The sequence below is a fragment of the Talpa occidentalis genome, unplaced genomic scaffold (genome assembly GCF_014898055.3).
Source record: "Talpa occidentalis isolate TD23 unplaced genomic scaffold, MPIMG_talOcc4v2.1 talOcc4.10, whole genome shotgun sequence".
Lineage (NCBI taxonomy): Eukaryota > Metazoa > Chordata > Mammalia > Eulipotyphla > Talpidae > Talpa > Talpa occidentalis.
This window is the reverse complement of record NW_023600993.1, coordinates 33,312,466-33,336,947: the sequence shown is the minus strand read 5'-3', so window position 1 is coordinate 33,336,947 and position 24,482 is coordinate 33,312,466. Positions and strand designations below refer to the sequence as shown.

Below are 24,482 nucleotides of genomic sequence, written 5' to 3'. Positions count from 1 at the left end.
AAGTTTGGATCTTGATCCACCATTTACAGCCCTGCTGCTGTAATGTATAGCTCTCAAATCCTAGTGATTCAAAACATCCTCACATTACATTGGGAGCTATGGGTTTGGTGCCACGTTCTTCTCCATGCATCTCATTTTGGGGGTAGTTGAAAGGAGCATTTCCAAATTTGAATTTCTGTTCCCTTGGCTAAGGGAAAGAACAAGAGACTCATTTCCCACAGGCAATAGCTCTTAAAGCTTCTGCCAGATCTGTGTAGGTCAAATTCACTCATACTCCATTCGCCAAAGCAAGATATTTGGTCATTAAAGATTTGTTTGTTTATGCATACAGGAACTGGGATAGAGGCCAGAGTTGCAGGGGCTGGGGGAGAGGATTCACCAGAGACAGTGTGGAAAAGAACAGGCAGACTGACTGAAATACACTGCTGAGGGGAGCAGCAGGCAAGACAGGAGAGGTCTGCTGCACCATATGGGTAGCTTCCTGGCAGGCGGGGGATCGAATTTGTGCTGCAGAGGCTGTGGATAGCTTCACAGTGCTGTGCTTAACCCTTTGCACCACCAGGGAGGCCTGACACTTGGTCATTAAGACCAACAATGAAGAAGGGCAGTGCGTGTACCCTGTGGAGAGGCACCTCAGTCGCTTGAAAGTTGGCTAGGCCAGTATGATCTACTTACAGCGAAGGGAGCAATGAAATAATCTTCCTGGTTTCTTAACTTCTCAGGTTACTTAAGTTAATTTAGGCCTCAGTTCCATCATCTACAAAATGGGTAGATGATAGTGCCTGTTTCGTGGGTGTAAAGGGCAGGAATGGACGCGGTGCAGGTTTTCTGATCCCATGCAGACCGGGTAAAGGAGGAGTCAGAGTCCTCAGTAGTTTTGCAGGTCTTTTATTTGGGGTTCACCAGGCATATGGCAGGCAGGGGTGCTGGCTGGGGGGCTGGGAGGCTGGCAGGCCTCCCAGCCCCCAGCAAGTCTTCACTCTATCTGGGCTCTCTGGCGTTCTCTGCTTCTGCTTCGGCTTCTCCTTCAGGTTCTGCTGCTGCTGGCTGGGGCTGCTGGCATCACCCTGTGACGCCGCCCTTAAAAAGCACAGTCTTAGCTCAGCTGAATCCCATCTACCTATGCCCACACCCTATTCCAGGTGCCCGCCATCAGGCATGCATTCAGGACAAGGATCCATCATCTATCCTGATGGCGGAAGGGCAGAAAAGTCTGATATTTTCTTTACCCTACAGTGGGGTTTATGGGGTGGTCAGAATCAAATAAATGATAACATGTAAATAAAGTAGGCCTGCTACATGGGTAGTCTGCTCTGATCTGGCGAACTCTCAGCCCTACAAGGCCCTGCTCATACAGCATCCTCTTCATGATTTCTGCTCTTTAGTTTCCTGCCAATCAACACCCTTCCATTCATAGCACCTAAAAGTTTAGAGGCACAAGTTTTAGGGCTTTGGGGTTTGACAGGTCAACATTTGATGCTCCCTTTGCCAGTTAGTAGCCGTGTGTGGCCTCTGCTAAGTTTGTTTAAACACCAGGTGCTTCAGTTTTTACTTGCTTAAAATGAGATTATCTTTTTTTTTTTAAATATTTATTTATTTGTTTGTTTGGGTTTTTTTTTTGTTTATTTATACAAGCACTGGGTACATTCAGAAGCGCAGGAAGGGGAGAAGATTCACCAGAGCCAGAGCGGGGAGCAGAGCAGGCAGAAGGACCAAAGTCCACTGCTGAGGGGAGCAGCGGGCGGCAGGAGAGGTCTGCGCGCCATGTGGGACCCTCCTCCGGTGGCCGGGGAGCAGCCGGGGATCGAACCGGCACTGCAGAGGCCGCGGGCACCTTCGCAACCCAGCGCTCAACCGCTGCGCCACCGGGGAGGCCCTGAGATTATCTTATAGGCCTGTAAAGGCCATCATCAGGATTATATGAGATAACATATGTGAAGCTGCCTCTGGCAACAACCCAACAATTTGTCACTATTGACTGCCATTATGATCTCTATAATAACTCTTATCATATTGCCTATAAGATTTTGTTTAAACATGTGCATTAAGATATTTAACTTCTCTAGTACAGGGATTTATGATATCTCTGCACTCTGATACATGGTAGGAAGGGACTTGATAGCTAATAAAGGCATTCAACTAATTTCAGTACAATAAAATTTATTTTAAATTAGTGATTGCATCACATTTGTAAGAATGATTACCATTTATTAAAATCTAGACAGTTTACATGTGTTCATACTAATTCAGTGGTGTTTTTTTTCTTCAAAAGCCACAGAGGTTGGTGTTTTTGGTTGTAACCTAGAACCTGACTTCTAAGTCATTTTCCTGGCCACAGAGCTACTGCTGCTGCTGGTCGGTGCCTGTATCAAATCTGAGGAGTCTGACCCCAAGGAAGTTTTCACTTTATCATGTTGCCAGCTGCTATCACTAGTGCTTAATTTCATGGTGAGCGTGATCATTAGTTCAAGTGATTGCAGATGGACAGAAATCATTATGAAACATACTTCTCTGTCCAGACAGGCAGGGGTAGCAGTCTTTGTTCCCAGGATGAGGCTACCTAGTCACTTATCAGAGTGACCTTGGGCAAATCCTCCATGTTGAGGAAGATTCTTCCTTTGTGAAATAGACCCAACTCTTATTTTTCAAGATTGTCATAAAGATTAGCCAGGGTGGAAGCTCAAGTATAGAGAGTTGTTATCACTTCATGATTTCTAACTTCTATTTAGTTTAAGGTTTTGAAAAAATTCCACAGTTTGTGGAAGCAATTGAAATGAGGTTGAGTTATTCAGGCAGGGCTAACGAGAGTTGTCCCACCTGAAATCCATTTGAAGATGAAATTACAATTAAAAGCAACAGTCAGTTATCTAAATCTTATCTGGAAATGTGTAACAAGGTGGATTGTTGGAGAAAAGGAGATATTTTAGCTACAGGAGAAGCAAAATGTTGAACAGTTACAGAGTTTAGAGTGTACAGTTATTTTTGTTAAAATTTTTCCCTTTGTTTGCATCATAAAATATTGGGGAGAAAGGGCCTCCCCTGTGGCGCAGTGGTTGAGCGCTGGGTTGCGAAGCTGCCCGCGGCCTCTGCAGCACCAGTTCGATCCCCGGCTGCTCCCCGGCCCCCGGAGGAGGGTCCCACATGGCACACAGACCTCTCCTGCCGCCCGCTGCTCCCCTCAGCAGTGTACTTCGGTCCTTCTGCCTGCTCTGCTCCCCACTCTGCCTCTGGTGAATTCTCTCACCCTCCCGCACTTCTGACTGTACCCAGTGCTTGTATAAACAGAAAAACAAATAAATAAATAACATGCCTCTATAAAAAAAAAAAAATATTGGGGAGAAGCAAGCCATACAGTCATGGCCACTTCATTCTACTCTCCAGGGCCATTCTGTAGCTGATTTAGTAGGGGCCCATTAGCTTCACCTTCACTACAGCCTCAGGCTTTTCTCCTTGTGCAGTGGAAGCCTTCGGACTGCCCAACAAGGAGACCCTTGTTTTTGGAGCAAAGAATCCAGATCTTGAAGAGGGTCAGTGCCCTGCAAATAGGTTTGGTGGTATTGTCAATTGAGGAGGGGTTGGGAAGTAAGGTAAGACAGTCTAAGTCCCTACCCAGGAAGGTGTGAAGAGCTGCTGCCCTCTCCAGAGTGATGACCTTCGTCCAGTGGGCCTAGAGTTGGGCTTAGGAGACTGATTTATGTTGAAATATTCCTCAGGATTCTGCTGGGACAGTTTGGAACCATGTTCATTATAGGAACTTAGTGGGGAAAGGAGGGGAGTGGGACTTGGTAATGCAGGGTTAGGATAGGTTTAAACAGGAAACTAACAAACAAAAAAATGGATAGACTGTATTTGCCAAAAGGAAAAAGGCAGTGAAAGAGGGGAGCAACTGGTGAGAGACAAGTGCCATCCTTGCCGTCCATGTTTTCTGAGACCAGATGGTGGGATCAGAGGTGGAGGGATGTAGTGGCGGGAAGGGACAGAGCAGAATCTCTGTGATCGAGCAGACGGGGTGAAGGAGGAGTCCTGGAGCCCTGGGTGGCTTTTGCAGGCTTTTACTGGGATTTACCAGGTACACAGCAGACCAGGGGGCCGGGAGGCTGGCAGGCCTCCCAGTCCCCAGCGAGACCTCACTCTTGCTGGGCTCTCTGGTGTTCTCTCATGACCGCTGCTTCTCTGCTGGTTCTGCTTCTTCCGGTAATTCCATTTCTTTTGCCTCTGCTCTTCCTTTCTGCTGGCGTCCCAATGATGCCACCCTTATAAGCCCCGTCTCTCAGCCCAGGTGTACCCACTTACATATGCCCACACCCTACTCCAGGTGTCCTCCATCAGGCATGCATTCAGGACCGCAGATCCATCAGCCCTCTTAATGGCGGGAGGGCAGAAAAGTCTGATACTTATCCCACAATGGGGTAAGGTGAGAGTGGTTAAGGGGTGTAGGTAAGGTTTCCCCCCCTTCTCCTTGCTTTTACTTAAAAATTAAGAACAAAAAAACAGATTTATAGACTAAAAACTCATCTAAAGCTAAAGGCAACCCTGAATACAGGGCTTAATCTCAAAGGTCACTTTGGATCAAGGTTATTTATCCCCATTATCACTTAATGTCACCAGTCAGGGAGGGATGCCAAGACTGGCAGCCTTGGAGCAGTAGTACCAAAGCCAGTGGGTTCAGGGTTGAGGGAGGGATATGACAAGAAGGGCTAGGAGGGACCAGGTGGCTGGAAGCACTCCAGGGTCATCTCTGATTTCTGCCTGCTTCTTGGCTGTCTGCCCTTTATGCAACTCCAACGCCACCGCCCTGGAGGGCCGGTGGTATTCAAGTAGCCCTGGCTAAGTGGCCAGGCAGCCAGGCTAGCAGATGACCCAGATGTGGCAAAGGATGCTCATTTTAGGGCCCCCTCTTTCATTTGCACATGGACCCATGTGCAGTCTAACTGGCAGTGTACCAGAATGCGCCAGCGCTGGGCACGCGGGGACCTGCTCCCCAGTGGGCCAAAGCCTGCTTTTCTCCTTGTGTGAAACTGGGTAAGAAGACCCACCTCAGGGTTTTCAGAAAGGTCAGGTGAGAGAGGCCGTGTGCAATGTGCTCAGCTAAGCCCCCGACAGAGGAAACTGTGGGCCTGGCTATTACTCCCACTACAAATGCATGTTCCATGTAGAAAATGGTTCAATGTACACCAGTAAGTGGAAACAACCCAACACCCGGCCACTGATCACACATCAGGGTCACCCCTGCCCTGTTTCCTTGCATTGTTTAACAAAAACGAACCAAGATCATACTCTACAGCTCATTTTTAACCTTCTTCTAGAACATCTTTCGACATCAGTAATTATTCATAAAACATCCTTTTAAAGGGGTGGGGGGCCTTATTTTATGGGCATAATTGATTTGAAAAATCTGCAATTATTGTGCATCTCAGAAGCCTTTACTCTTTCTGTTATGAAACAGGGAAAATGAACATCTTGTGCATGTTTTTAATAACTGTACGGAATGTGTAGTCAAAAGCCCTGGTGCGGTCTCAGAGCGGCTGGCCGGGCTTCACGCGGCGCGCCGCTGGGCCAGCTAGGAAGTGACCTTTTCCTCACTGGCTGGTGCGGCGGAGGTCCGCCAGGGGGCGAGCGGGAGCCGCGGGGTGGGGCTCAAGTGCGCATGCGCGCGCCGCGGGGAGCACGTGCGGAGGGCCGCCGGGGCGGGAGGGGAAAGGTAGGAGGTGAGAGGTGAAGGGGCGGAGAGCTGCGCGGGCGCCCGGCGGCCGAAAGCGAGAGGGCGGGCGCCACGCACCGGACCGCGGCGGACCGGGAGCGCGCACGCCGCCCCGCCCTCGCTGCCGCCGCCGCTGCCCGCCGCCGCTGCCGCCGCCTCTCGGGAGCCGCGGCCGCCACAGGTACCGTCACGCGCGTCCCCATGGCGCCCGCCCCGGGCCGCGGCTCGGGCCTCCCGCCGCGCGGCCCCGGGAGTTCCCGCCTGGCGGCCGCCAGGGGCGGGGGCGGCGGGCGCTGTCCAGCAGCCGTGCGGGCCGGGGGACCGCGGTCCGGAAAGGGGGGGACGGGCCGACGCGCCCCCACCGCGCCCCGGGCCGCGCCCCCGTCCGGAGGAGCCGCGCGCCCTCACCCCACCCCCTGGGCCCGGGGGACCACTGTCGGGAGAGGCGCCGCGCCGCTGCCCGCCCCGCCCGCCGCCCCCCGGGGAGCTGTGGGTTCTAGAATCTGCCGGTTCTGGCTGGGTTTTCCAGAGCCGGGGCGCGCACGCTGTCCGCTCTCGCCGCTTCTGGAAGGTACGATGGAGAGGCAACACGTAGCTTTTTTGCTGGGGTTTGCTTGATTTCTAGTTTTTGTTTTTCTCAAACTTCAGCTTTGCTCACTAATGCTGCCTCTGTTTACTTCCAGGCGGGTTTATTTCTTCAGGCTCTCGTACAACATTAGAATATGCGATAATTAGTTAGAGGGAGCCCTGCATCCAGAGTGAATGATAGAAAGTTGTTACAGGTGGGAAGGTTGCTGGCTGGAGGGGGGCAGTGAGTCTTGAGGGGGGCTCTGAATGGGGTTTCTCCTACTTCCGGCCATTTACTGCCCCTCCTCCTAGAGTGACAATTAGATTTGGGTGACTGATCTCTTTCTGGGAATTTTGTAGTAATTCTTGTAAAGAAAAGCTTTTTTTAATGATGTTTGCTCTATGTTTCTTTTATCTGATCAAACGCACGCAGAGTTGGTTATGCAGTGTCTTTATTGGTTGTGCTGCCATCCAGGTTATTGTGCTAAAACTGAAGCTTTTGTAAAGGAGCAAGGGCTACCGGCATGTAATTAGTGCTGTATATTTCAGGTGTTTCTGGAGTGATGCCTAATGGACACCTGTATCTTTTTAAGTATGTTAATCATTTAGATTTCAGATGTTAAGACACATTTGCAGCATTCCTAGTGGGCACACAATGTAAAAAACAAAATGCATCTATTTTCATGGTCATTCTTAGGTCATAAATTGAAATGCAGAGACTTCTCGCTTATTATTAACTAACCTGATGTGTTAGAGATCTTTTCTTTTGCCTTTAAAGGCCCAAACAGTACCTTTGCAGAGGCCTCCAATTACTTTATAATCAGTGGTGTAGCACCCTTCCCCCTAGTAACTAGATTAGTTTACCGTAGATGGGTAAAAAGTCTATTCCACGTTTATAACTAAAAAATGGAGGCACACAGATTGTGAATTGTGTGTGGTCATACATGAGCACATTGTCTCATTGGGAAACAACCATACTTGTGGGTTTTGGTACACATGCATTTACATTCAGCGGTAGCTCTAGGGACGCTTGCTCTCTCAGTATTTGGACAAACACGGATGTGTCCAGGGGAACCTGGAATGAAACTTAAGTCCATGTGCTTTTTGCTTGCCCTCACTGCTGCTGCTCACTAGTGTTTTACTGTCGCTGACAGGGACTTCATATGGTTTGTGTCATTCCCCTTAAACAGATAAGACTCTCTGTCAGAGAAACTGGGTTCCTGCAGTTATCCAGCTTGTCAGTGGTGGATCAAACCAGATCTACTGGACTTCGCAACCTGAGCTACTTCCTCTGCAACTTGCTTCCTTCCTGAGTTGGCCAATGAAACAAAGTCCAGGTGACTTCTTCTGCCACCTGAAGTAATAATTCTGGGTAAAATATTTATTGAGCATGTGCACTGTCTAGGTGTAGTTATCTCAATCCTAATAACTGGGTGAGATATTATTGTTATCACTCACCTTACTGATAAATTTTAAAGATGTTACCTGACCGGCCCTGGGTCACCTAGTACGTTCAAGGCAGAGCCCAGGCACAAACCCAGGTAGAATCTCTACTTTTATGCTATTCTTGCACCCACTGGCTTCACAGTCTTCTCTGTTGCGCTTTGGTACATGAGAAGGTAACAGAAGAAGGTGGTAGGGGAGAAGGCAAAAAGCCAGTGTCACAGACCTGAGTCATAGATGGTGGCACTCAGCAGAAAGGAGACAGCGGTTTGTCTATTGCATTTGACAGCTTCCTCCTCCGTGGTTAGGGGCATTGCCCAAGAATGCCTATAGGGTTTCTGGGCCATACATAAAATTTTCAGTGAGTCCAAGGAAAGGTGTGTGCACACATCAGGGGTGGATCTCAGGGAGAAAAAATTAAAACTGGCCTTCTTGTTATTTCAGCCTTATTTAATTTTTTTTTTTTTAAAGTTTTTTTTATTTTTTATTTTTTATTTTATTTTTTTTTTTTTTTAAAGATTTATTTATTGATTGATTGATTGATACATACAAGCACTGGGTACAGTTAGAAGCGCGGGAGGGAGAGAGAATTCACCAGAGCCAGAGCGGGGAGCAGAGCAGGCAGAAGGACTGAAGTACACTGCTGAGGGGAGCAGCGGGCGGCAGGAGAGGTCTGCGCGCCATGTGGGACCCTCCTCCCGAGGCCGGGGAGCAGCCGGGGATTGAACCGGCGCTGCAGAGACTGCCGGCAGCTTCCCAACCCAGCGCTCAACCGCTGCGCCACCGGGGAGGCCCCTTATTTAATTTTTATTACATATTTTACAATACATACTATAACTGCAATAGAACATATAATTTATATGTAAATGTAGGTACATTGGAGATGTGTACTCAGTTTTTTGTTGTTGGGGGTTCACAATCAAAAACAGCTAGAAACCTCTGGTTTATTTTATATTTAGCATTTTCTGAATGCATGAAATATGTAGTGTGCTAACCATTTGTTCCTGAGTTGGAAGTCTAGTGAAGTTCAGTGTAATTCTGCGTAATCAGGGAGAATGGTACTTCATATCAATAGCCAATTTATTTTTTTATTTTATTTTTAAAAGATTTACTTATTTATGCATATAAGAGCTGTGGTACAGGCCAGAGATGCAGGGGGTGAGAGGATTCACCAGAGACAGAGCGGGGAACAGAACAGGCAGACTGATGAAATACACTGCTGAGCTAAGCAGCGGGCGAGACAGGAGAGGTTTGCCTTGCCATGTGGGTTTCTCCCTGCCTGGCCAGGGATCAAACTCGTGCTGCAGAGGCTGCGGATCCCCTCACAGTGCAGTGCTTAACCCCTTGCGCCACCAGGGAGGCCCTCAAAAACCAATTTAAAAAATTATTCAGGACTATGAAAAAAAATCTGGTATTTCAGTAGTCTTTATGTCTCACTTAGCACCAGTCTTAAAAGCTTGAAGCAATAGTGACTTTTTTTCCCCCAAGATTTATTTATTTTTATACAAGAACTGGGGTACAGGCCAGATGTGCAGGAGGGTGAGAGGATTCACCAGAGCCAGAGCGGGGAACAGAACAGGCAGACTGATGAAATACACTGCTGAGGGGAGCACTGGGCGAGACAGGGGAGGTCTGCTTCGCCATGTAGGATTCTCGCCAGCTGGCAGGGATGGAACCGGCGCTGCAGAGGCTGTGGACAGCTTCACAGTGCGGCGCTCAACCGCTTGCCGCCATCAGGGAGTCCCTGCAATAGTGACTTTTTGATGCCCTTTTGAAGTTAAAATTTTGTTGAATTTCTATTTTAAGCACGTTCATTTCATGGGAACCAGAGACAAAGTAATCAGTTCATGCAAATGTGGCAGTTGTAATAGTCATACTTGTGCTATTCCCCAACTTTAGAGTATGTCCAAATCATATAAATGTTGAAATTCCAAATGCATCGGTTCTTACCGCTTTTTACAAACTAGATTTTATTTTCTTCAGCTCATTCCTTTGCAGTGGTTGGTACAGTATCTCAAAATGAGCAGTTCCTGAATTTTTCCCAATTGGAAAAAAAAAAAAGATCTTCTGGCTTATCATTTCACAATTGGCTAGAGATTAGTACTTTTTTAGGAGTTTGGGTTCAAACAATAGGATGGACTTTGAGCAAGAAATACATTTTTTTTTTAAAGGAATTTTTTTTTTTCTAGAGATTTATTTATTTATTTATACAAGCACTGGGTACAGTCAGAAGCGCGGGAGGGTGAGAGAATTCACCAGAGCCAGAGCAGGGAACAGAACAGGCAACTGATGATACACTGCTGAGGGGAGCAGCAGGCGGCAGGAGAGGTCTGCGCGCCATGTGGGACCCTCGCCCGGTGGCCGGGGAGCAGCCGGGGATCGAACCGGCGCTGCAGAGGCTGCGGGCAGCTTCGCAACCCAGCGCTCAACCGCTGCGCCACCGGGGAGGCCCAAGAAATACATTTCTTAGACAAGCTACATTTATCTAGTTGAGACATTACTTCATACCAGTGATCCTCAAACTTTAGTATGAATCAGAATTACCTGGAGGGCTTGTTTTATTTATTTTTTTAAAGACTTACTTATTTATGCATACAAGAGCTAGGGTGTAGGCCAGAGGTGTGGGGTGGGTGAGAGGATTCACCAGAGACAGAGCGGGCAGCAGAATAGGCAGATCTACTGAAATACACTGCTGAGGGGAAGCAGCAGGTAAGAAAGGAGAGGTCTACTGTTCCATGTAGGTCAGCTCCCTGGCCTGGGATCGAAGTCATGCTGCAATGGCTGCTCATAGATTCTTTTTTTTTTTTTTTTTTTTGCTCTTTTATAGAGGCATGTTTTATTTATTTATTTGTTTGTTTGTTCGTTTGTTTCGTTTATACATGCACTGGGTACAGTCAGAAGCGCGGGAGGGTGAGAGAATTCACCAGAGCCAGAGCAGGGAGCAGAGCAGGCAGAAGGACCGAAGTACACTGCTGAGGGGAGCAGCGGGCGGCAGGAGAGGTCCGCGCGCCATGTGGGACCCTCCTCTGGTGGCCGGGGAGCAGCCGGGGATCGAACCAGCGCTGCAGAGGCTGCGGGCAGCTTCGCAATCCAGCACTCAACCGCTGCGCCACCGGGGAGGCCCTGCTCATAGATTCTTAGTGCTGAGACTTAACCCCTTGTGCCACCAGGGAGACCCTGGAGGGCTTGTTTTAACTCTGCCTCTAGAGTCATTGAATCTGCAGGTCAGATGGGTGCTAGAATTTGAATTTCATTTTTTTTTTTTGTAAACAATTTTTATTGCCTAAAATTGAAATATTTATGAGAAGATATATAATCATCAATTTTTAATTCATAATATTTTTTTAATTTAACACATCATTTTTTACATTTTTTTAGACAATATTTGCTTCCCCCACCCCTCATATTGAGTCCCCATAGAATTTCTTTCCCCAAGGCACCTCTGCACCATCACCACAGTCCCCTGTGCTCCTTCCTCTCTCCCAACCCTCTCCCTCCTCCTCCCCTGCAGTATGTCTCTGATTCGTAATTGTCTGTTTTTGCTTTGTTGTGTTTTGTACTGTTAGTTTTTTTTTTTTTTACACTGATGTCTTATTTGGTTCCTCTATATTCCTGTCATAAGTGAAACCACCCGATATTTTTCTTTTTCCTTCTGGCTTATTTCGCTGAGCATAAGAATTTATATTTCAAACAAATTACCAGTTGCTGCTTTTGCTGGCCCAGGGAAACATACTTTGAGAGCCATGGCTCCATACAAATGCACCTAAAACCAGAGCACTATGCCAGTACTTGCAACTTGTTAAACATGTACAACACCTTGAATCCCATCAGTATCTGTCAGTCGTGTAGTATAGTTCTTACCAGGTACATAACTGACTTTTGTTAGCTAATTTTCTTCTTAGTTTTTTTTTTTAAGATTTATTTATTTATTTATACAAGCACTGGGTACAGTCAGAAGTGCGGGAGGGTGAGAGAGAATTCATCAGAGCCAGAGCAAGGAACAGAACAGGCAGACTGACGAAGTACACTGCTGAGGGGAGCAGCGGGCATGGCAGGAGAGGTTTGAGCACCATGTTGGACCCTTGGCGGCAGCCGGGGATTGAACCGGCGCTGCAGAGGCTGAGGGCAGCTTTGCAGCCCAGCGCTCAACCGCTGCGCCCCCAAGGAGGCCCTTTCTTCTTAGTTTTCAATGGTGTCATAATTAAGGTTGCATTCTCAATTATAGTGCTATTTCTGTTTTTTGCCCTACAGTTTTCTCTCTAAATTTCTTGAGGGATTAGAAAGGTTTTTAAAAAGATTTTATTTGCTTATGCATACAAGAAATGGGGTATAGGCCAGAGGTGTGGGGGGTGAGAGGATTCACCAGAGACAGAGTGGGGAACAGAACAGGCAGATTGACTGAAGTACACTGCTGAGGGGAAGCAGCAGGTGAGACAAGAGTACCGTGTGGGTCAGCTTCCAGTTAGACCAGGGATTTAACTCGTGCTGCTGCTTAGTACTGAGACTTAACCCCTTGTGCCACCAGGGAGGCACCCCCTGCTTTAAATTCTTTTGCATACATACCCATAAGTGAAATTGCTGGATCATATAGTAATTCTGCTTTTAATCTTTTTGAGGAACTGCCTCTGTTTTTCCACAGTAGCTGTACCATTTTATATTCTTAGCATCAATGCGCTTTAAAGGTTCCAGTTTCTCCACATCCTCACCAACATTTGTTGTTTGTATTTTTTTTTTTCTTTTTTTTATAGAGGCATGTTTTATTTATTTATTTGTTTGTTTGTTCGTTTTTTGTTTCGTTTATACATGCACTGGGTACAGTCAGAAGCACGGGAGGGTGAGAGAATTCACCAGAGCCAGAGCCGGGAGCAGAGCAGGCAGAAGGACCGAGGTACACTGCTGAGGGGAGCAGCGGGCGGCAGGAGAGGTCTGCGCGCCATGTGGGACCCTCGTCTGGTGGCCGGGGAGCAGCCGGGGATCGAACCGGCACCGCAGAGGCTGCGGGCAGCTTCGCAACCCAGCGCTCAACCGCTGCGCCACCGGGGAGGCCCTGTTTGTATTTTTTTTTTAAAGATTTATTTATACAAGCACTGGGTACAGTCAGAAGCGCAGGAGGGTGAGAGGATTTACCAGAGCCAGAGCGGGGAATAGAACAGGCAGAGTGACGAAATACACTGCTGAGGGGAGCAGTGGGCGCGGCAGGAGAGGTCTGTCGTGCCACGTGATGCCCTCGCCCGGCGATCAAACTGGTGCTGCAGAGGCTGCAGGCAGCTTTGTAGCCCAGCGTTCAACCGCTGCGCCACCAGGGGAGGCCCTGTTGTTTGTATTTTTTTTATAGTAGCCATCCTAATGGATGTGAAATGGTATCTCATTGTAATTTTGAGTTGCAAATTTCCTTAATTATTTGATTCCCTCAAAGATTCGTGATATTGAGCATTTTTCATGTACCTATTTGCCATTGATATTGCTTCTTTGGAGAGATGTCTATTCAAGTCCTTGGCCCATTTTTTAACCAGATACATTCTTTAGATTGGGGAGTCAAGCTTATGTCCTGGGGGAATGGGGTGATATATAGAGATGAATAAATAACTTTTCAGTGGAAGGTGCTATGGATAACAAAGGTGGTTAAAGCACTTAGAACAGGGCTTGGCACAACATAAGCTCTGCTGGAGTGTTTGCTATTTTTATAAATGGAATAAAGATGGATTGGGTAGGGCCTCCCCGGTGGCGCAGCGGTTGAGCGCTGGGTTGCGAAGCTGCCCGCGGCCTCTGCAGTGCCAGTTTGATCCCCGGCTGCTCCCCGGCCACCGGAGGAGGGTCCCACATGGCGCGCAGACCTCTCCTGCCGCCCGCTGCTCCCCTCAGCAGTGTGCTTCGGTCCTTCTGCCTGCTCTGCTCCCCGCTCTGGCTCTGGTGAATTCTCTCACCCTCCCGCGCTTCTGACTGTACCCAGTGCATGTATAAACAAAACAAACAAACAAATAAATAAAAATCAAAAATAAAAATACATGCCTCTTAAAAAAAATAAAAAAAATGTTTTAAAAAAAAAAGATGGATTGGGTAGTAGTATAGGGGAGCCTTTTAACTTGCGTTGAAACAGGTATTTCTGAAACCTGAGAGAGAAGATGGCAGCAGTCATGTAAAGATTTGGGGGTGATTTTTCCCAGCAAAATGGAAAGTACAGACATCCAGAAGGGGGACATGTTCAAGAGTGAGAGGTAGAAGCCCTTCCCATGTCGTTGGAGCTTGGGGATGAGTGGAAGTGGTGAAGGTCTGAGAAATAGGTGGGGCCAGATTTTGTAGAGGTTGTAGCTTGGTAATCAACTTAGATTTTGTGTAATAGATACAATAGGAGTGGTTTATACAGAGGAGTGACATTAGTGATTTGTATCTTAGGAACATGGGTGGAAGATGGAGTTAAGCAAGAGTGTGGAGGCTGGGAGGCCATTATAGTTGTCCACACAGTTTGATAATGAAAAAGTAACTGGGGGGATGATAATGGGTGATCAAATTTTGGATCTGACTTGGAGGTAAATCTGTTATGACTAGTCGATGGATTAGATGTGGTCTGTTTCTAGGATGTCTTCTAAAACTTTTGGCCTGAGCAATAACAAGACAGTTAGTGGTACAATTAACTGAGAGTTGGCTAGAGGAAGAACCGATTTGGGGGGAAAATAAAGAGTTCTAATGTGGCCTGGTTAGATTTGTGGTGCTCACTAGATATCTGAGTGGAGATGCCAAGTAGAAACAGGTGGAGTTTGCTGCCAGTCTGCTGGGAAGAGTTTTAGAGTTCCCCAAGGAGAGGGACCCTCCTTGGTGAGTCTCATCTATTGTTTTTTTTTTTTTTCTTTTTCACTTTTTTTTTTTTAAAGATTATTTATTTGTGCGTAGACCAGTAATGGGGATGGGCTGGGGGTGAGAGGACTCACCAGAGACAGAGTGGGGATCAAAACAGTGATCTACTGAAATACACTGCTGAGGGGAGCAGTGGGTGAGATAGGAGAGGTCTGCTGCGCCATGTGGGTCAGCTCCCTGGCCGGGGATTGAATTATGGCTATGCTGGAGATAGCGCTGATGCTAACACCTTTGCCACCAGGGAGGCCCTCTTTGCCGCTCTTCCCCTCACAGAAAACTCTTTTGCACATTTTTTTTTTAAAGATTTATTTATTTATGCATACAAGAACTGGGCTACAGGCCAGAGGTGCAGGGGTGAGAGGATTCACCAGAGACAGAGCGGGGAACAGAACAGGCAGACTGACTGAAATACACTGTTAAGGGGAGCAGCGGGTGAGTCAGGAGAGGTCTGCTGAGCCATGTGGGTTGCTTCCTGGCCAGGGATCGAACTCACGCTGCAGTGGCTGCGGACAGATTCATAGGTTGCGTCTCAACCCCTTGCGCCACCAGGGAGGCCCTCGCACATTTTTTTGTTTGTTTATTTGGGATGGAACCATCTTCCATGTGGTATTCGTGTTAACTCTTGAGATAGTGATAAAATACCCATCAAACTTCCCACTTTTGGTAAATATCGAGAACCCTGGTGCTCCATATTTCTGTCAGGAAACCAGACAAGGTTGTGTGCCGTGAATGTGCCCATGTGTGCCTGGGACCAGGAATCTGGTCCTGACCATGAGCCTTCCAGCACCTGGCGACACTAAGGCTGTGGGCATCCTCCTACTGGATCAAAGGTCTTATCTTGTGAAATTAGCCTCTTGGGTTGTTTCAAACTTTAAGAGGTACTTTGCTCAAATTTTTAGCAGTGATCCCTTTGTTAGTTTTTCCTGACCAGGTCAAAAGGGAAAATGAATATAGGTAACAGGCATTGTGGAAAAAAATCTTTAATATATTTTGTTGATGTTTAATTGTGAAGAAGGTTTGCATTGTGTCCATGGTTATTTGTGAAAACAAACACAGCCAATTAATATAATTTGGTCTTCCTTCAGCCTGGGTGTTGCTGTTATTCTGACAATTATTCTAAATGCGGCAGGCTTCAAATTCTCTGAAATCAGCTATTATTAGTTAATGGAAATTCTTTTCTTTTTTCATTGCTTTTAACTGATCATTGGTCCAGTCTACACAGCAACTTTTAGAAAATGTTTTTTTCTCCTAAGATGAATTGTTTGCACCAATGTACTAGTTTAAGCCTGCAGTGACTTTCTGCTCGGCACCAGATGAGGTGCTGGGTACTCTGGGGAATACAAAGGTGATTCAGCTGTGACCTTCTCTCAAGAGGGACCAATCAATCAGGGGAGGTGGAGTGAGTCAGAACAAACAGGGCTGGGTGGAATTCAGTTATGGAAACCTACAGAAGAGGGCTGCTACTTACACAGGGATGCTTTGTTCATTATTTAATTTTAGCTTTCCAGTGCGGTAATAGATTCACATGGCAAAGCATTCAAGAGGTATATATGGGAAAGTTTTCTTCCATCTTGCTCCTCGCCACCAGATCCTATCCCCAGAGGCAGTCATTGTTACCATTCTCAAGTGTCTGTCCTGGGGTGTTCTGTGCACAATTCAGAGAAATACACAGAGAGCTCTTTTACATGAAAGTAGCACACTATATCCCTTGCTTTTTTTCTGCTTTTTGATAGTTCATTTTCAATATATGAGCTTCCTTCCTTTTACAACTGGGTGGTATTCCATTGTCAGAGTTCTATTGACAGACATGTAAGATGTTTTAAATTTTTCTAGTGCAAATAAAACTGGCTTGAGTAACCTGCATGGCCAAGTGCATCTATTCAGTCACTTAATCAGAGGCAGGAGTGACAGGTTGGTGAGTAAGTGCTTTTTAAATTTTTTTAAAGATTTATTTATTTATGCATACAAGAACTAGGGTACAGGCCAGATGTGTGGGGGGTTAGGATTCACCAGAGTGGGGAACAGAACAGGCAGATTGACTGAAATACACTGCTGAGGGGAGCAGCAGGTGAGTCAGGAAAGGTCTGCTGCGCTGTGTGGGTAGCTCCCTGGCCAGGGATCGAACTCATGCTGCAGTGACTGTGGGTAGCTTCATAGGTTGCGTCTTAACTCCTTGTGCCACCAGGGAGGCCCACTTTTTACATTTTGCTTACTCTTACTAGATGAACCTCCATAGATGTTTTATTCACATATGTCCCTCAGCTGCGTGTGGCACTGCATGTTTATCCATGCCTTCACTAACACTTTTTTTTTTTTTTAAAGATTTATCTATTTATGCATACAAGAGCTGGGGTACAGGCCAGAGATGCGGGGGGTGAGAGGATTCACCAGAGACAAAGTGGGGAGAAGAACAGGCAGACTGACTGAAATACACTGCTGAGGGAGCAGCGGGCAAGACAGGAGAGGTCTGCTGCACCATGTGGGTTTCTCTTTGACCGGCTGGGGATTGAACTCACGCTACAGAGGCTGCAGATTGCTTCATAGTGCGGTGCTTAACCCTTTGCGTCACCAGGGAGGCCCACTAACACTTTTTATGATCTTTGCCCATTTGACATGTGAGAAAATTGTTTTCAAAAAACTTCTTTCTTCAACCTACAGAAACAATAAAAGAGTAACAGAATGAACACTCATTATGTATCTCTCCTGTTGCTGCAAGGTTAATGGACCATTTCCGTATGTGTGTGTGTGTGTGTGTATCCTTTGCCCATTTTTCTATTGGGCTTTTGCAGAATTTATTTTGTAAAAATTGTTTATATGAAGGAACTTACCATTTTGTAATATATATTACAGTCCTATTTTTCCAAATTGTTATCTTCTCACTTAGGATGATTTTGACATGAAAACTTTTGGGTCTTAGTTGGGTCATATTTATTGGCCTTTTAAAAGCTTCTGGGTTTTGTGTCACACCTAGAAGCATCTTTTTTAGAGGAATAGTATGAAATAATCTGTGGTTTCTTTTTTCTTTTTTTTCTTTTTTTAAGATTTATTTATACAAGAGCTGGGGTACAGGCCAGATGCGTGGGATTCACCAGAGACAGAGCGGGGAACAGAACAGGAACAGGAAGACTGATGAAATATGCTGCTGAGGGGAGCAGCGGGTGAAATAGGAGCGGTCTGCTGTGCCATGTGGAATTCTCGCCGGCCAGCCAGGATCAAACCCACGCTGCAAAGGCTTTGTTGTGAAAAGCTTCACAGTGTGGCACTCAACTGCTTGTGCCACCAGGGAGGCCCTAATCTGTGGTTTCTTAAAGTGCTTTTTGCATTTCATTTTTCATCTTTAAAATTTTGGGGAGGGGCCTCCCTGGTGGCGCAGGGGTTAAGACACAACCTATGAAGCTATTCGCAGCCACTGTAGCACTAGTTTGATCCCCCAGCTAGCCAGAGAGCCACCCACATGGCACAGCAGACCTCTCCTGGCTTGCCTGCTGCTCCTCTCAGCAGTGTATTTCAGTCAGTCTGCCTGTTCTACTCCTCACTCTGTCTCTGGTGAATCCTCTCACCCCCTCCCCGGCCTGTACCCCAGTTCTTGCATGCATAAATAAATCTTTAAAAAAATAGAATACAGGGTCCTCTCCGGTGGCGCAGCGGTTGAGCGCTGGGTTGCGAAGCTGCCCGAAGCCTTCGCGGAGCCGGTTCGATCCCCGGCTGCTCCCCGGCCACCGGAGGAGGGTCCCACATGGCGCGCAGACCTCTCCTGCCGCCCGCTGCTCCCCTCAGCAGTGTGCTTCGGTCCTTCTGCCTGCTCTGCTCCCCGCTCTGGCTCTGGTGAATTCTCTCACCCTCCCGCGCTTCTGACTATACCCAGTGCTTGTATAAATAAATAAATAAATCTTTAAAAAAAAAAAAAATAGAATACAATTTTGAGGAATTTTTCCCCAAAGGGTGTCCCATTCATTGCAACATTGTTTATTGAACATTGATCTTTTTCCCACTTGTTTAGATACTACCCTTATCATTTTCTATAGATTATAAACTTTGTCAGTATTATACTGATATGCATGTTAGACCCATATACAGGGTCTTTTCTGACCTTTTATTCTGTGCATCCATGCATGTATTTATGTGTTAGTACCATATTGTTTTAATCATACTAGCTTTATGTGTGTTTTGATATTGGTAAAGTTAATTCTTTTTTTTTTTTTTTAAGATTTATTTATTCATACAAGAACTGGGGCACAGGCCAGAAGTGTAGGGGGTGAGAGGATTCACCAGAGACAGAGTGGAGAACAAAACAGGCGGATTGACTGAAATACACTGCTGAGGGGAACAGTGGGTGAGCCAGGAAAGGTCTGCTCCACCATGTGGGTAGCTCGCTGGCCAGCCAGGGATTGAACTCATGCTTCAGTGGCTGTGGACAGCTTGCGCCACCAGGGAGGCCTGGTAAAGTTAATTCTTGTTCATCACTTTTACTTTTCAGAACTTTCTGCTTAATTTTTTTTTAAAGATTTATTTATTTATACAAGAACCGGGGTATAGGCCAGATGCACGGGAGGGTGAAAGGATTCACCAGAGACAGAGGGGAACAGAACAGGCAGACTGGTGAAATATACTGCTGAGGGGAGCAGTGGGCGCAACAGGAGAGGTCTGCTGCGCTATGTGGGACCCTCTCTGGCCGGCCAGGATTGAACCGGTGCTGCAGAGGCTGTGGACAGCTTCATAGCACGGCGCTCAACCGCCTGTGCCACCAGGGGAGGCCCTATTTTTGTTTTTCTATATGAACTTTAAAATAAGTTTGTATGGTTTACAAAAATCCTGTTTATCTTTATTGGGATTGTTATTTATTTGGTGATAAACTATTTGCAGTCCAGCTCCACGAAGGTACCCTTCATCTTGGCAATGGTATATAAGCTGGTCTTGGCATACTGGGTGTGCATGGACTTCTTGTAGAAAAGGAAACCTTGTATCAAACGCAGGGCCATGGTGGCTCCTCATCTTCAGGCTCTGTAATACCAGGACATCTATATCTGGCCAAACTGGGAGAAGATGGCATACAGGGACTTCTTCAGCTGATCCTTCTTTTTTTTTTTTTTTAAGATTTTATTTATTTATTTATACAAGCACTGGGTACAGTCAGAAGCGCGGGAGGGTGAGAGAATCCACCAGAACCAGAGGGGAGAGTAGAGCGGGCAGACTGACGAAGTACACTGCTGAGGGGAGCAGCGGGTGCCATGTGGGACCCTCGCCTGGTGGCCGGGGATCGAACCGGTGCTGCAGAGGGTGCGGGCAGCTTCGCAACCCAGCGCTCAACCGCTGCGCCACCAGGGAGGCCCTGATCCTTCTTGATTGTCTTGTTGAGGTTGTTGATAAAAATTGTGTGGTTTGGGGCAGGTTTTGAGGAACTGCCGTGGAGTGAGATGTTAAGGTAAGTTGAAAGGACTACCTCACACAAGTGGCATTTATGTTACAGTTTTAGGCAACGTTTTGATGATGAATCTTTCCTACTAAGTACATGATGTGTCTTTAGGTTTTCTTTTGTGTCCTCAGAATTTGAGAGATTTTTTTTTTAAAAGATTTATTTATTTATTTACACAAGCATTGGGTACAATCAGAAGCGCGGGAGGGTTAGAGAATTCACCAGAGCCAGAGCGGGGAACAGAACAGGCAGACTGACAAAATACACTGCCGAGGGGCGCAAGGGGTTTAGCAGGAGAGGTCTGCGCGCCATGTGGGACCCTTGCCGGTGGCTGGGGATCGAACCAGCGCCGCAGAGGCTGCGGACAGCTTTGCAGCCCAGGCTCAACCGCTGCGCCACCAGGGGAGGCCCTTGAGAGATTTCTTGGTGTTTATTAAGTTTATTCTCAGGTCTTTCTGTTATTAGTGTTGTTGAAGTATTACATCTTATACCTGCTTACTGATAACGTGTGCCAATGCATTGATTTCTAATTATTAATTTATACCACCTTATCTAATTCTTTTTTCAACTGTAAGAGGTTTTCAGGTGATTTTCTTAGATTTCTAGGTATATACTAGTGATCATTTTACCTGTCCTAGTTGTATACCTATATTTCCTTTCTATTGCATATTGTGATAGCTAGTACTTCCACAACTGTAATGATTAATGGTAGTGAAATGTATAGCTTTGTTTTGCCTCTGACTTTAGTGGGAATTCTGTGTTCTTATTCAGTTTGATTTTAGATTTGGGGTTGAGAAGGATGTAAATATGTGGTTGAAGTCTGTTACACACACACACACACACACACACAGTTTTCAAACTTTTTAAGTAGCTTGTTGAGGTCTGCAAAAGTTTCTACTAAATTATTTACTGTGACTTTTTGGTAAGGGGATTCTTCTTCTGCACTTTCTGTTCTCCTGCCTTCTTAGCTGTGTATTCCTGTCCCAGTTCCAACAATTAGTCAATTCTTCAGGAACCATCTTTAGGTGCTCCTGAAGGTCATCCTTGAGTTTGAAGTTGCTTGCCGTGTTGATTTTTGTAACCTCATCCTTGGCAGATCCTTTGAAGTCATGGACAAATCTCTTGAGTCTCTTTTTACAGTTGCCACTCATATACTTGTTGATAACATCATCCCAAGCCCAAGCAAGATTCTTGATGCAGTCATAAGTACAATTCTTTCAGAATTGCATCAGTGTCTCTGCTCAGTGTCTTCCTTAGTTGCAGCAATGGCGTGGACACAGTTTCTCTTCAGGTAATAGGCCTTAAAAGCTGCAATAACGTTTTCATCCTTTGGTTGGATCAGAAGGTGATGTTTCGAGCCTCCCTGGTGGTGCAGGCGGTTGAGCACAGCACTATGAAGCTGTCCGCAGCCTCTGCAGTGCTAGTTCGATCTCCGCTGGCCTCAGAGCAACCCACATGTCGAGCAGACCTCTCCTGTCTCACCCACTGCTCCCCTCAGCAGTATATTTCGTCAGTCTGCCTGTTATGTTTCCTGCTCTGTCTCTGGTGAATCCCCTCACCCTCCTGCACATCTGGCCTGTACCCCAGTTCTTGTATAAATAAAAAAAATAAATCTTTAAAAAAAAGTGGTGTTTCAAGGGACACCTCTTTGATATTGAAAGGAAGATCAGTGAAAGTAGGTTATTTGGGAGCCTTATTGACAACAAAGAAAATCTTGAAAGATGTTTTTCTCCAAACACTACTTCTCCATTATGCTGGCATAGCCATTCAGGGGGACATCTTGGAAGAGGGGCTGGATCATGTATGATTTCTTATTGTTGCTGTAGTACTTTTGCATTGTGTGCTTATTGTTATGCTTGAAGGCCTTGGGGTTTTCATGATGCCAGATCACAAAGGGCCTCCCCTAACCCCTGGCTTCTCCCCCAGATCACAAGGATTTTAACTTCTAACCTGCAACATTCCAAGCAAGACTGTGTTCTTGTCCTTAAAAACTCTGAAATTTGGGGCCTCCATGGTGGCACAAGAGGTTAAGTTTCAGCGGCTCACTGCATCACAAGTTCAGGCCCATCAGCAGTGTATTTCAGTAGATCCACCTGTTCTGCTTCCTATTCTGTCTCTGGTGAATCTTCTCACCCTCTGCCCCCACACCTCTGGCCTACACCCCAGTTCTTGTATGCATAAATAACTAAAATAAATCTTTAAAAACTGAACAAAACTGAAGTTTAGCATTGACTTCATCTCCTTGAGGATGAAAGACCTTTCAGGTGTCCCTTTCCAGAATAGTGAGGTTTTAGGATATTGAAGATTTGTTCTGGCAAGTAAATTTCCTCCATAGTCTAGCCACAATTTCCAAAATTTTTGTAGTTGCTTTTATATCAATACTCACAGACTCACTTCTCACTTTCACATTATATAATGAATATTGATTCTTGAATTTTTTTTTAAGATTTATTTAAAGAGGTGAGAGGGAGGTGAGAGGGTTCACCAGAGACAGAGTGGGGAGCAGAACAGACAGATCTATTGAAATACACTGCTGAGGGGAGCAGCAGGTGAGACAGGAGAGGTCTGCTGTGCTATGTGGGTCAGCTCCCTGGCTGGGGATTAAACTTGTGCTGCAGTGGCTGCCAATAGCTTCATAGCGCTGAGACTTAACTCCTTGCGCCAACAGGGAGGCCCCCTGGTTCCTCAAATTTTTTTTTTAAGATTTATTTATTTATACAAGCACTGGGTACAGTCAGAAGCGCGGGAAGGTGAGAGAATTCACCAGAGCCAGAGTAGGGAATAGAACAGGCAGACTGATGAAGTACACTGCTGAGGGGAGCAGCGGGCCAGACAGGAGAGGTCTGTCAAGCCATGTGGGACCCCCGCCCAGTTGCTGGGGAGCGAACTGGCACTGCAGAGGCTGTGGGCAGCTTCGCAGCCCAGTGCTCTACCGCTTCGCCACCAGGGAGAGGCCCTCTTCAATGGTTTTAACCGTCCAGCGCTAGCAGTAAATTCACACTGTTGGGTCCAGCCTTTTCTTTCAACAATGCAAACAAACTTTTTGCTTTAATTGTGCTCATCATGGTGCTGAGGACTCTTTAGTGTCACAGAAAAATCTTACATTTAAGTCTTTAATCTATTTCAAGTTAATTTTTGTGAGTGGTATAAGAGGGATATGTTCCTGTGTGTAATCTTCAGTGCAAGTCATTACAAGTTTCTCCATATCTGATATTCTCAAATTTTTTGTTAGTCTCATTGCTTTAAATAAAGCATATCCTTGAACAGTTCCCACCACTCTGTTCTTTTATTTTTAAAAAATATTATTTATGCATACAAGAACTGGGGTGTAGGCCAGAGGTGCGTTGTGGGATGGGGGGTAAGAGGATTCACCAGAGACAGAGTGGGGAACAGAACAGGCAGATTGACTGAAATACACTGCTGAGGGGAGCAGCAGGTGAGTCAGGAGAGGTCTGCTGCGCCATGTGGGTAACTCCCTGGCTAACTAGGGATTGAATTCGAACTCATGCTGCAGAGGCTGCGAGTAGCTTCACAGGCCTGTGCTTTACCCCTTGCACCACCAGGGAGGCCCTCTGTTCTTATTTTTTAAGATTGTTGCTATGCTACATAGGAATGCTTGACTCGAGCAGTAGCCATCACTGATTTTCCATGTTGGTAGTCTTTAATCACTTAATTTCATTTCCATGTCAATCATCCCTCCTGGTGTCTTACTGGCATCATTAGATTTTCTGTGCTTAGGACCCATGATGAACAAGAAAACAGGAGATGAAATAAAATCCAGGAAGTTTGAAGCATCTGGGTGCTGCTGCTTGTGCTTCTCCTGGAAAGTTTGCATATGATGACATTTTGCCTCTCAACTTCTTAGGATCTCCTTTGCCCAGGTAGAGTAGCAGTAAACACAAGATGTATGAGCTGTTTGGTATAAAACTAATATTATGACTGCTACATTGTCACTAGGCAATAGGGAGCTTGGCACCACTGTTGTAGATGCAGTCTGTTATGTGGTGGTTGACTGTATCTGTCTGATTAATTTCACTTGCCGTTATATTCTCTATGTACATTCATGTTGTTGCATGTGGTAAGATTTCCTTCTTTCTCATGACTGAATAATAATTCCATTAAAAAATCTGTATGTATATACACACCCCCCTTCCACACACATCATTATCCATTTATCTGTTGATGGACATTTAGGTTCTTTCCACATCTTCACTATTGTGAATAATGCTGTAGTGAACATGGGTGTGCAGATCTTTTTGAGGTAATGATTTTGTTTCCTTGAGTATATACCCAAAAGTGGGGTGACTGGAGCATATGGTAGTTCAGTTTTTAAATTTTTAGGCACCTTTATACTGTTTGCCTTATTGGCTACACCAATCTACATTCCCATGAACAGTGTGCAAGGGTTTCCTTTTCTCCACATCCTTGCCAACACTTGTTTTAAAAATAAAAGTCATCCTTACAGTTATGAGGTAATATCTCATATGTGACTTTGATTTGTAATTA

General features: G+C 46.0%; 1 protein-coding gene across 4 annotated transcripts in view; it reads left to right on the top strand.

Moving 5' to 3' along the window:
• The first annotated feature begins 5,834 nt into the window (after positions 1-5,834).
• Positions 5,835-24,482, top strand: part of SCAP (SREBF chaperone) — a 68,454-nt gene continuing 49,806 nt past the window's right edge. For 2 of the 4 annotated variants that reach the window (XM_037528134.2, XM_037528114.2), the window contains exon 1: positions 5,835-5,882. The gene's annotated coding sequence lies outside the window, so the exon portion shown is untranslated. Of the gene's footprint in view, positions 5,883-6,195; positions 6,273-7,458; positions 7,606-24,482 lie in introns of those variants that run through there. The other 2 variants (XM_037528122.2, XM_037528126.2) reach the window with 2 other exon arrangements.